Consider the following 12,522-nt stretch of genomic DNA (forward strand, 5'->3'; position numbering starts at 1 on the left):
CCGCAGACATATTAATATGTCTGTGGGTCCCGCAAGCGGTACGTACGAAAGTAATTTCTTGAAGAGGTAGTTGGTCGGATTCAGCTCCTCCAACTCCTCTCATCGCGTCCCGCGCCGCGTTGCGACTTCTTCGGGCTCTGCGTCCTTGTCTCTCCGCGAGGCGGACGAAGTGACTCCGCCTCGTCTGGACGAAATTTTCTTGCTTGACGAAATTCCGTTTCCTTCTTCTGAACGGCGTTCGGAATCGCCCGAATGGTTCGACGAACCGCCGTTACCATCTTCAGAGGGACCAAGCGACTCCGACTGTGAGTCGCAGTTCTCCGGATCGTCACTATAGTGACCCTTGCTTGCACGTCGCTTGTCCTTCTTCGAGGGCTTCGACTTGGAGCTCCGCTGGCGAGCGGGCTTGTCCTTCTTCGACCGACGGTCGCCCTCTCTACCCGAAGGGAGTGGCTCGTCGTCCGATCCTTGCGGAGCGGGACCGGTGGCCTGCTCAAGATCCTTGAGTCGCTGCGCGGCGCGATCGAACTTGTCGGCAATGCTGGTTCGGAACTGGCCTAAGGACTCTAGCGCTTGATTCGCATCGCGCCTGGCGTCCTTGACCGAAAGCTTCAATGAAGCGAGGATCTCCGGCTCGATGCCGTCGGTCCCGTCGCCATTATTTTTCTCGACGAGTTCCACTCGCGCGGTCAGCTCTTCCAACGCCGTGGGGAGCTCGGAACTTTGCAACTCAAGTTGCTTCTGCACGAGGCCTAATTTGGCCTCGAGATTTTTCTTCGCTTCTTCGCGAATTTCGCCGCTCATCTTCTCCAACTTCTCGTCGAGGTCAGTCTTGTTGGCGGCTATCCCCGTAGGGGACTCTTGATCTCCGAGTTCCGTGGCCGTATTGGCCTGGCTCCTGGTGTGAGGACCCCTCGGGATCCTCGACGCTCGTGCCGATCCGCTTCTACTCGCCCCGGGACCGACGTCCCCGGCTGCGCTTGTTGACATCGCTCGTACGAGCGGACCTACGCAGCAAAAAAGTTACAAACAAAAATAAAATAAAAAAAGAGTCCGTTACCCAGACCAACTTCCTTGTCGTAGACAAAACCAATTCTAGGTCGGGAGACCACTTTTGTAGTGCAATGCGCCTGTCAGGCAGAGACCAAGGTCTGACGGTCCAACAAAAACAAGAACTGCCAACGGCACAGCGCTACGGAGCGTTCGAAGCTCCCTGTCCCCTTTAAGCGGGTTTGCGGCCCGCAGTAGCTCGGATCCCTGATAAAGGGGGGGCAAAGAGAAGGGCCCAGCCCGGGATCGGTAAATGGTGGTAGAGACTTGTAAAGGCAACTGCTCGACGAGTTCAGAGGGGTGTTTAGGTAAACCTGGTCCGATGGGTCGTAAATCCAATGCTCGAAGAGCGCCTTGTACACCTTATACCCCTGATAAGGTCTTCGACGGGGACGTCGCAACGTAGCCCGTTGGGAAAGAAGTAAACGTAGCAGCGCTACACTGTCGTACTGCCCGATGGCAAAGTACCAACAACGGATCGGTCGCAACCAGATTCCGATGGAACCAACACTGAGAAAAGCACCACTGGTGCACCAACACAGAAGCCCGATGGCAAATGACGTCACGTTGCGGATCGCAATCCTACAAGGTGGGACCAACTCAAGATGAAGGGAAATTGGGATAGGGAAATAAAGGAAAAAGGATAAGGAAAAAGGGGACCCCCGAGCGCTGAAGGATGCCGTAGGCTTAGGTAAAAGGGAGCCTCTTGGTGGAGACGGACTTCGACCAAGGCGACATTCAACTCCGGCAACTCGGGTTACCTTTACTGACTTCGTCGTCAGAGGGCTAAGGTATATATCGCCCCGCCGGGGCCACTACAGTAGCTCGTGGCGCTAGATCCTAGATCTAATGCAATGTCAGCAAAATTAATGCCAACTAATTAACTAAATTAAATATAATATTTAAAAATTAAAACTGTGCAATTATTCACACGTGTGTCCCCCAGTCCGGACCACTTTTCATATCCAAATATTTTCCTTTCTTTTCACCCCCCTTTTCAGGTGCGTATTGCACTACAATTCCTACGGTTGACTACTTACGGGATTTCTGTAGTGCAATAATGGGCTCTACAGGGGGGGTGAAAAGAAAGGAAAATATTTGGATTTGGATATGAAAAGTAGTCCGGGTTGGGGAGACACACGTGTGAATAATTGCACAGTTTTAATTTTTAAATATTATATTTAATTTAGTTAATTAGTTGGCATTAATTTTGCTGACATTACATTAGATCTAGGATCTAGCGCCACGAGCTACTGTAGTGGCCCCGGCGGGGCGATATATACCTTAGCCCATTGACCACGAAGTCAGTAAAGGTAACCCGAGTTGCCAGAGTCTGATATCGCCTTGGTCGAAGTCCGTCTTTCACAAGACATTCCCTTCTACTACAGACTACGTTATCCTTTGCGGTCGGGGGTTCCCTTTTCTCTTTCCTTTATTTCCCTGTCCCTTCCTATCTCTAATTCTACCTATTTTTCGCTTACCTTGTGTTGGTGCCATCGGCCTCGGTTGCGACCGAACCGGTTTAGGTGTCTATGCCATCGGGCGACACAGTTGACGTAGCGCTGCTACTGTGACCCATTTCCAGACGGAGACTGTTGCAACGACGTCTCCCTCGAAGGGCTCCGTCGTGTTACGAGCCAGTGTTGGTGTCATCGGCGTCGGTTGCGACCGAACCGGTGTAGGTGTTTCGAGCCATCGGGCGGCACGGTTGACGTAGCGCTGCTACTTTCATTTCATTCCGTCGGGCTGCGTTGCGACGCCCCCGTCGAAGGCCTTGTCGCGTCACAAGGTGTCGAAGAAGCTCAACGAGCATTGGCCTTACCACCTAGTGGAACCGGGGTACCTACGCACGCGCCCCACCCCACACTCGTCGAGCAGATCTCTTCGCAAGTCTCTACCACACCGATCCCGGGCCGGGCTATTTCTCTGTGTCCCCCCTAGCAGGGATCTGAGCTACTACGAGTCGCAAACTCGTTTAAACGGAGAAGGGAGAGTCGGACACTCCGTAGCGCTGGGCCATCGGCAGTTCTTCTTTTGGCTGCTGTTGTTGTTTTTGCTGGATCATCGGACCGCGGTCTCAGCCCGACAAGCGCATTGCACTACAAAAGTGGTCTCCCGACCTAGAATTTGTCTACAGCAAACCCGACCTAGAATTGTGTCGACGACAGCCTCGGCCTGGAGTTACACTACGAAAGTGGTCTGGGTAACGGAGTATTTTTAGTTTTTGTTTGTATTTTTTTGTGTAAGTTCGCTCGTACGAGCGATGTCGACAAGCGCACCTGGGGACGTCGGTCCCGGGGCGAGTAGGAGCCGATCGGCAAGGGCGTCGAGGATCCCGCGAGGTCCTCGCACCCGAAGCCAGGCCAACACGGCCACGGATCCCGAAGGTCAGGAAATCCCGACGGGGATTGAAGCCGACAAGGATAATCTATCGTACAGGTTCGAGAGGATGGGCGAGGAAATTCGCCAAGAGATGACGAAAAATCTCGAGGCTGAATTAGCCCTCGCCCGGAAGCAACTGGAGTTGCAAGCATCCGAGTTCCACGCCGTTTTAGGAGAGCTATCGGCTCGGGTGGATCTCGTCGAGAAGGAGCGAGGTGATGCCACCGACGGTCTGGAGTCGGAGGTCCTAGCTTCGTTGAAAATTTCAGTCAAGGACGCAAGGCGCGACGCGAATCAAGCTTTGGAGTCCTTAGGTAAATTTAGAAGCAGTATCGACGACAGGTTTGACCGCGCCGCTCATCGCCTCAAGGACCTCGAACAGGTCGCCGGAAAAGAGCCCCTCCCAACGGGTCGAGAAGGCAACCGTCGATCGAAGAAGGACAACGCCGCGGTACAGCGGAGTTCCAAGTCGAAGACTTCGAAGAAGAATCTGCCACGCAGGAACAAGAGTCACTGTAGTGACGATCCGGAGGACCAAGACTCAAAGACCGGCTCGAATGTCCTTTCCGAAGATGGTGACGACGGTTTGTCGAACCATGCCAGCGATTCCGAACATCGTTCAGAGGAAGGAAAAGGATTTTCGCAGGGCAAGAAAATTACCTCCAGACGGGGCCGGATAACTTCGTCCACCTAGCGGAGAGACAAGGACGCTGAGCCAGAGGACGTCGCAACGCGACGCGGGCCGCGATGGGAGGAATTGGAGGAGCTGAATCCGACCAACTACCTCTTCAAGAAATTACTTTCGTACCGAACGTACCGCTTGCAGAACCCACAGACATATTTGTCAAGTTCCCGGCGGACCGCCGTGCGAAAAATCAGGAGAGATATTACGCCTAAGGTGAAGAAGGACAACACGTTCACAGGTGAGGACGGGGTCCTTGTGTTGGATTTTTTGGCAAAATTAGTTCAAGAGTTCGATACTCAAGAAATGAACGAGCGGCAAGCGATCCGCTTGTTGCCCGAATTTCTAAGCGGCGTCGCCCTGAGACAGTACGCTTCGGTGTCTCAGACGGCCGGGGCCCATCACGGAAAGGTATCCGTTTGGCCGGAGGCCGTACAGTGGTTGTTGAGGAGTTTCGCAACCGACGAGGCGATCCGTCAAGCCGTGCTCGCATTGCGAGAAGTTCAACAAAGACCGTCTGAAGACGATATGGAATTTTATATCCGTCTGATGGACGCAAGCAATCGATGTGGAAACGTATATTCGATGGAAGAACAAATAAAGATGTTTATTGAAGGACTCGATTCGAGTATCAAGCCGATGGTATCTCAATACCGACAAGACAATCAGGACGTTTCGTTTTTGAGACTAGTTAAATACGCGAAGGCGCATGGCTCGGCGAGCCACGTGAAGGACAAGAAGACCAAGAAGGTCACGATTCGGACGCTGTCGACGATCAGGGCGGGTAAGAAGCCGAGGGCTTCTTATCCCGGTCGCAAAAGTCACGCCGCCGTCCATTTAGCCGAATCCATTTCCGCGTCAGATGAGCGCGGTACGCACGGAAGCAGCGAAAATCACTACGAAGGAGCGTTAGTAGCCGAAGGCGAGTTCATTGAGCCATCGGAGGGCTACGGACACGAGGACTACGGGGACAGCGGGTCGTCAACTTTACCGACGGCCGCATACACGACGGAGTCGTTTTCAGAGCGCACGGATCCCGTGATGATGTTTCGGGGGCGCGGCCACACGCCGGCGCGGCGCATTACGATGGAAGACAAGGGTACGGCGTTTCGAAGGCCAAGCTTGATGGGAAGTCCGCAACGTCAAGGAAGGCCGCCGGCCCGTGGAGGACCTAGGCCGCAATATCCCGTCAAGACGCACGGACTGGTGTGCTATCATTGCTATGAAAAGGGGCACGCCGCGCCAACGTGCATTCTTTCCCTCCGGGAAATGCACCGAGTTTTGGAAAATTATAAGGCGTTGTCTCCAATGGAGAGGTTTGGGATACCATCGACGAGTTACCTGAAGGTCAAGAATTGGTTCGATTCGCAGACGGCGAGCACGCGGAGTGCTTCAACGCCGAGGCCGAACCAACCCTTCAGAGGGTCCGCCGCGGGGCCCGCGCCGTCGGATGTGAGAAGGATCCCGCAGCGGCAGGAAAACTAGAGAGGGGAATGTCGCATGAGTCGCGAGAGGCACAGGGTCGACGTACTGTGCCCGGGGCTCAGCCCCGTTCTCCGTCTCTAAGGGAAAAATCAGGCCCCGATGAGGAGGTTGTTGGATTGGTGGATAAGCCCAAAGGGCCAGCTCAAGTCAAGAAAATTTTGAGCCGAGCCCGAGATCATCCACTGGAAGAGGTTCGAAGACCCTGGTATAGGGTTAAGCGAAGGGAGTGTCCCGAGAAGATTTTGGTTCTTGCGCGAAAAAACTACAAAGTTTACGCGGACATTGGACCAACAGTCGGATTGATGAGCCGGGTGTTGTGTGTTTTAGACACCGGCGCGGGACCAAACCTTGTGCGAAAATCGGAACTCCCTGCTGGAATGGAATCTCTAGTGTCCTACGAACCGACCCAAGACATTGGCGACGCGAACAATAGGCCACTCCGGACTCAATTAGAATGCCTGTGAGGCTTGGAAAATTTGTGGCCGCAGCTGAGTTTATTGTATGCGAAAAGCTCGCGGTACCGCTAATTCTAGGTGCGGACTACTGTGACCCGTTTGTGGAAGCAATTTATCCAAGGAAAAAAAGGTTGAGTTGGCGGATTTCTCGGAGGTTCCGATAGTTAGGCGGTTCTCGACGAGAAAAGGGAAGAAGAATCTCGTCTCGGGAGAGGACGAGAATGATGGAAAGGTGGAGCGAGTTTCCCCTAAGGTAAAAGTGGCAAGAGCCACGACTATCGAGCCAGGGACGCAACGCGTCGTGGAATGAACCTCGAAGAGGGCGGGCTTGGTTATGGTTCAGCCGTACTCGTCGTTGTACGAAAGGCACGGGTTGACGTGCACGAATGGTGTCGTTCAGGTTGAGCCTGATCGGCCATTTCGTTTACTCGTTGCGAATTTTAGGACGTACCCTGTCAGGGTGCAAAAAGGCCAAGTGGTGGCAGAATTATTACCGCACCCGAGAGCCGCGCTCGAGAACAAAACCACCATTGGTGAAGTTCTCGGAATTCAAGAAAGGAAGAAGGAAAATTTTCCTAATTCCACCAAGACGCCTACGGGCGAGACAAGATACCAACCGTCGGATCAAGATCGCGAGGACCAGCAAGGAGAACGGGAGGAAAGGCTCTCCGCGACGGAAACTACGACGCCGGAGTGGCTGATTGAGCCTCCCCCGCCGGACGTGGAGGAACTCGACCTGAGCCACGTGCCGAACCGGCTGCGCGAAAGATTCCGTCAGATGTTGAAAAAATATTCCCGCATGTGGGATGGGACCCTCGGTGAGATCAACACCACGGTCCACCGGATTGAACTGGCTCCGGATACAAGGCCAATTGCGCAAGCTCCCTACCGAGCCGGTCCAAAGGCTCGGGAGGTTGAAGACGCAGAAGTACAGAAGATGTTAGAAGCAGGAGTCATCGAACCGGCGCAGTCAGAATGAGCGTCGCCCGTTTTATTAGTGCCGAAGCCGGACGGATCGATGCACTTTTGCGTAGACTATCGCCGGTTAAACGCCGTAACGGTAAAGGACACGTACCCTTTACCGCGCATGGATGAGTGTCTGGACTCGCTTGGAGACAACAAGGTCTTTTCCGCGTTGGACGCGATTTCCGGGTATTGGCAGATGCCTATTCCGGAAGCGGACCGCGACAAAACAGCTTTTTCGTGCCACTCAGGTCTACCATTTTTCAAGAATGCCCTTCGGGCCTACCAACGCGCCAGCGACGTTTCAGAGAGCAATGGATGTCCTGCTCTCTCCGTTCCGTTGGAAATGCTGTTTGGTGTATCTGGATGACATAATAAATTTTAGCAAGTCGTGGGAGGAGCACATCGTGCACGTGGATGAAATACTTTCTGTATTGGAGAAGGCAGGTGTGAAGCTCAAGCTTCGCAAGTGCGAAATTTTCGTCGAAAAGATCAAGTACCTGGGCCATGTCGTTCGGCCAGGTACATTGGAGGTTGATGCCGCTCGCATCGCGGCGTTGGAACAAGTGAGGTACCCTCAAACGCAGACCCAGCTCAGAAGCTTCTTGGGACTTTGTAATGTCTACCGCAGGTTTGTCCCACATTACGCGAAAATCGCGCACCCGCTCAATCAACTATTGAAGAAGGGACAACCGGTCCAATTGGAAGGATTCGACGAAATGTGCGAAAGAGCTTTTCATAAGCTCAAGGACGCCATCTTGGCCCCACCGGTGTTGGCGCTGGCGAAGAAGGATCTACCTTACTCGGTAGACACCGATGCAAGCGACTATCAAATCGGCGCTGCATTACTTCAGACACATCCGGATGCGCAACGTAAACCCATCGGCTTCTTTTCAAGAACGTTATCTGCAGCCGAGAGAAACTACTCCGTATCAGAAAAAGAATTTCTAGTGGTAATTTGGGCCGTACAGACTTTAGGACCATATCTATATGGCGAGCACTTCATTGTGCATACCGACCATGCCTCATTGAGGTGGTTGATGAACGTAACCGACCCCAGCGGGAGATTAATCCGATGGAGGCTCCGCCTCTCGGAATTCGATTTCGAAATCAAGTACAAGAAGGGCAAGGCGAATAGTCAAGCTGATGCCCTGTCAAGATTACGGACCGCAGGAGAAACCGTCGACGAAATCGACAACGAAATCCCATGCTTTATGGCCGAACCGGCCGAGGGTACAGTGGAGGACGAGGACAGTTTTGACGCGTTAGACGACATCCTAGCTCTTGAGGGGGGTCCGCCCCTGAGCGCCTCTATCAACTCCAAGCTGTCACTCCGGAGGAGCTCATTCGCGAGCAGGCCGTCGACCCCTTCTGCAACCGCATCAAGGAAGAAATGGACGCCGGAAGGGTGAGAACGTTCAGCATGGAGACCGAGGAACTCGAAGGAACTCCATGCCGTACCGCAGCGGAGTTTGTACAAGTGGTGATACCACAATCGTTAAGGGACTGCGTCCTAGGGTTATGCCACTACGCAAAATTGGCAGGCCACCAGGGAGGCAGGAAACTTTACAAGACTTTGAGAAGATATTTTTATTGGCCTACGATGGCCCTAGACTGCTATGCAGTCGCGAAGAATTGCGCCGCATGCGCGCGGGAAAGGGTGGAGTTAAGAAGAAACACGAAGGAAATGAAGCTGTTCACGCCCAAAGCTCCGCTGGAGTTTGTCGCCATCGACATCCTCGGCGAGCTAATTACAACTAAACGAGGAAATCGGTATATTCTCGTGATCAGCGATCGATACTCGAAACTAGTACGAACCGTACCGTTGAAGAAGATATCAGCTGCGCACATCGCACAAGCCTTCGTTCACCATTGGGTATTCGTGTACGGACCGCCGGTCAAGCTGCTGTCCGACAACGGAACACAGGTCACGGCCCGGTTCTTTCAGAATGTCTGCCGAATTCTCGGCATACGCAATGTGTTCACGACTACGTACCACCCGCAATCCAGCGGCCAAGTTGAGAGGTTTAAACGCACGCTGACTTCCGCGTTGCGAAAATACGTTGGAGAGCATCCCAAGGACTGGGACCTATTTAGCGACGCTGTGACGTTTGCATACAACACGCAAGTTCATCGAACTACGAATATCGCGCCCTTCGAGCTAGTGTTAGCTCGGGCGCCGAGAAGCATTGCGTTACAAGCACAGCCAAGTTTGAAAGGATCTAGCTCGAATCGAGCGTACTACCTGAAATGGCAGTTGTGATTGGAAAGCCTGATGAAAGGCGCTGATAAGAGCCTGCGAAAAGAACAAGCACGGTACAAGCGAAAGTTCGACGCACACCTTCGCAAACCGCAATATGAGATCCCACCGGGGTCCTACGTGTTCCTCTGGAAGGAGCAGGGCACGGCTAGCGAACCGAAACACAAGCTGGCACAAGTCGCCACAGGACCTTATCAGGTCCGAAGATCGGATCAACATACGGTAGTCATCGCCAGTGGCGATCAGGTGGAACGCGTATCGCGAGACAGGGTGGAGTTAGCCCCAAGCCCGATGGACTACGCGCCGATAACTGGCGTACGGCAAGCGCTACAGTTCCTGGGAGAGCCGGAGCTAAACGAAGGAGGAGAGGTAATGGAGGACGAGGAACGTCCTCACACTCGTGCGCCTACGACGGAGGACCAGGATAATTTAGTTGGTCGAACGCCGACAGCGGAGACACCTCCAGACCTACGCGAGCTCGGGAAGTCCAGAAAAGAAGATGAGTTGGAAGATCTTCGGAAGGGGGAAGGACAGTTGGACACGCAGGAAGAAGGAACCGAGAGTCAGGAGTATGTGATCGACAAGATCGTGGACCACGGCTACGACGAGGAGAAATTAATTCTCAAAGTGAGGTGGTATGGGTATACCATCGAGAACGCAACGTGGGAACCTATTGAGCAGATCCCCCGCAGCGCGGTAGTCACATATTTCCGAAGAGAAAGGCTGCCCTTACCCACACAAGCGTCGCACGCACAACCAGGATAGCCATCGTAAATAGAATTAGTAGGTTAGAGACAACAGAGAGGTCAGAACTTCGAGGAAGGAACGCATCTACGAGGTTCGCAGATAAAGAGTTTGAAGGAAAGAAGAGCAAGGCAGAGAAGCGAGACTGTATCCTTGGATGAGGCATTGAGCCTCTCGGAAAACACACACGCCTCATCACGGTATGCACGAGAAATGACGTTTCAAACGGACGGTCCGCCCGCGTGGGGGATGATGAAATCAAAAATACATATACATATATATGCGTGTCGACAACAAACCGCTGAACAGGCGACACAAGTGAGAAATCGATTCCAGCCATGCTGTGAAATTATAATCAAAAAACCGGAAAAATTACTACAGCTGTAGTACCCACGTGAAGTGGTGATCGTTTGCCACAGTCGGCGACATGACTATTCTAAGTCGCCCCGCAGCTAAGTCCCACCCGACCCCACACGAAGCCGACCGTCACACTCACTGCTAACACACGGCCCATGCTCGACGAGCCTGAAGACCCGTCCAGAGGGACCACCCTCAGAAGAACGCAGCTACGAAATCACCCCGCTGTGACCGACGTCGACACTCACAACCGGTCCTGTTTGTCCAGAACGATCAACTTAGCACTTACCCATCATGATTTCTCTTCAACTCTGTCGTTTCTTTGTTTCTTTATTTTATTTTATTTTCCTCTTTTCTGTTTTGTTATTGTTCCGTTTTAGTTATTTCTATTTTTTGTGTTGTCAAGGAGACGACCCCGCACTGCGAGGGTCGATCAGAAGAACCTACAAGGACACTTCCGAAGGAAGCGAAGACAGGGGTAATCAGCGAGGAAGGGGAACGTCGACGACGCGGCGAGGTGGAGCGCGAAGAGCAAGGCGCGTATGGTGGTGATGAGATCCCAGCAAGATCTCGTCACAGGTGCGAAATGGATTGAAACCCAAGGGATAATCTCGGGGGAGAGTAACGACATCTTACAATGTGGGAACGCAACCCACGGCAGCTTACTAAATACTGCTGAGAGCCGTGAACCTGTTCCCAGCAATTCGAACGAGGGAACTATGAGGGAAGACAACGTGGCTGTCGAGTGCAACGAATCGATGCCATGTAATAATGACGTCGTCTGTATTGGACTGTACCAAGGGAATTTTCCTACAGTCCTTAATGAGGTCTCATCGAGAGTTATTCCAGCTTCGCATAGTCGTCGCGACCGGGGAAGGCCTATTCTACCAAGGGCGTCGAGCACTCCAAATATAGCCTCTATGAGGCACAAGTCGAGGGAACTGCAGCGTATAGGTTTAGATAAGTCCATGAAACCCCCCCTTTCCCAGGGAAAAACGACGGCACATTCTTTTGAGAGGCGCATGGAGGACGGAACCAGACTGGCGAGCAGGTTACCGGCCAATCGAGGGAGAAGATGTGGAAAAGAGGCTGTTAATGTGCTCGTGCACACGAGCGAGGCGAGTCGAGAGGAAGTGGATGATGCGAGATGCGACAATGTCGTGGGGGATATATTAGAAGCATGATGCGAATTGTCGCTTGCCCTGCCCATGGTTTGAACAAGGAACGGGAGCAGAAGGAACGTACCTTGCAAGGATGAAGGAACGTGACACCATTCACGGGGAGAGTCCGAAGGACGAATATTTGTCGTCGGACGGGACCTCAAATGAGCCACTAGATACTCCAGAGGTGATTTTGGAAAATGCCACTCCGGGATACCTCCGAGTTCACCTCAACATCACATCGTGAAGAAAGACGAGCGCTGCACAGCCAAATTGAGACACAGGACATCATTTGGAATTTTTATCAAAAATTGAGGAAAAGATATTGCTGATCGGACGTCCGAGATGAGGGGATACCCTGACGACAAGTGCAAGTTTATGCCAGCACCACCCCCCTCCCCGCCGCATTTCTTTTCATCAAGTACGCCGACTGCACGACCAGTGTTATTGTTGTTGCAGAAGAAAGAGTGAGGGTCGGGCTCGTTATTCTGGTGTGCGGACGGAACATGTCGTCGGCGACGAAGACGCCGCAACCAAGACTCGGAGCACACGCGAAGTCGTCGCGCAGACTGCGAAACGCGACCCACCGAAAGGATCACCATGTAAACCGCTCACCAACAAATGCTGCCCAGGTGAGGCAATTCGAACAAGTCCAATCCTCTATCAGAACGCATGAGAAGGATAAGAGGGAACTGCGCACCTCCCGGAATACGCACGCTGAAATGACGACACCGATCCGATGGGACGAGTCCTTGTGAACTCGCACACTCGCATTCGCTGCGTCACAGCAGCCGCAAAGAAAGACATATGCATTCCTCCTATACGCGATCGCCTGTAGAGTTCGGTGTGCGTCGGTGTGACGCCGGACGATACCTTCAAAAGCAGGAAGGGGCAGGGCGATGTAGGGAAATTATTTGTGATCTACCCACGGACTAATGAGACTTACGAGACGGCTGTACGTCGCTACAAGTGTGCCTGTCAGGG

Source organism: Chondrus crispus, genomic scaffold (genome assembly GCF_000350225.1).
Source record: "Chondrus crispus Stackhouse genomic scaffold, scaffold_562, whole genome shotgun sequence".
Taxonomy (NCBI): Eukaryota; Rhodophyta; class Florideophyceae; order Gigartinales; family Gigartinaceae; genus Chondrus; species Chondrus crispus.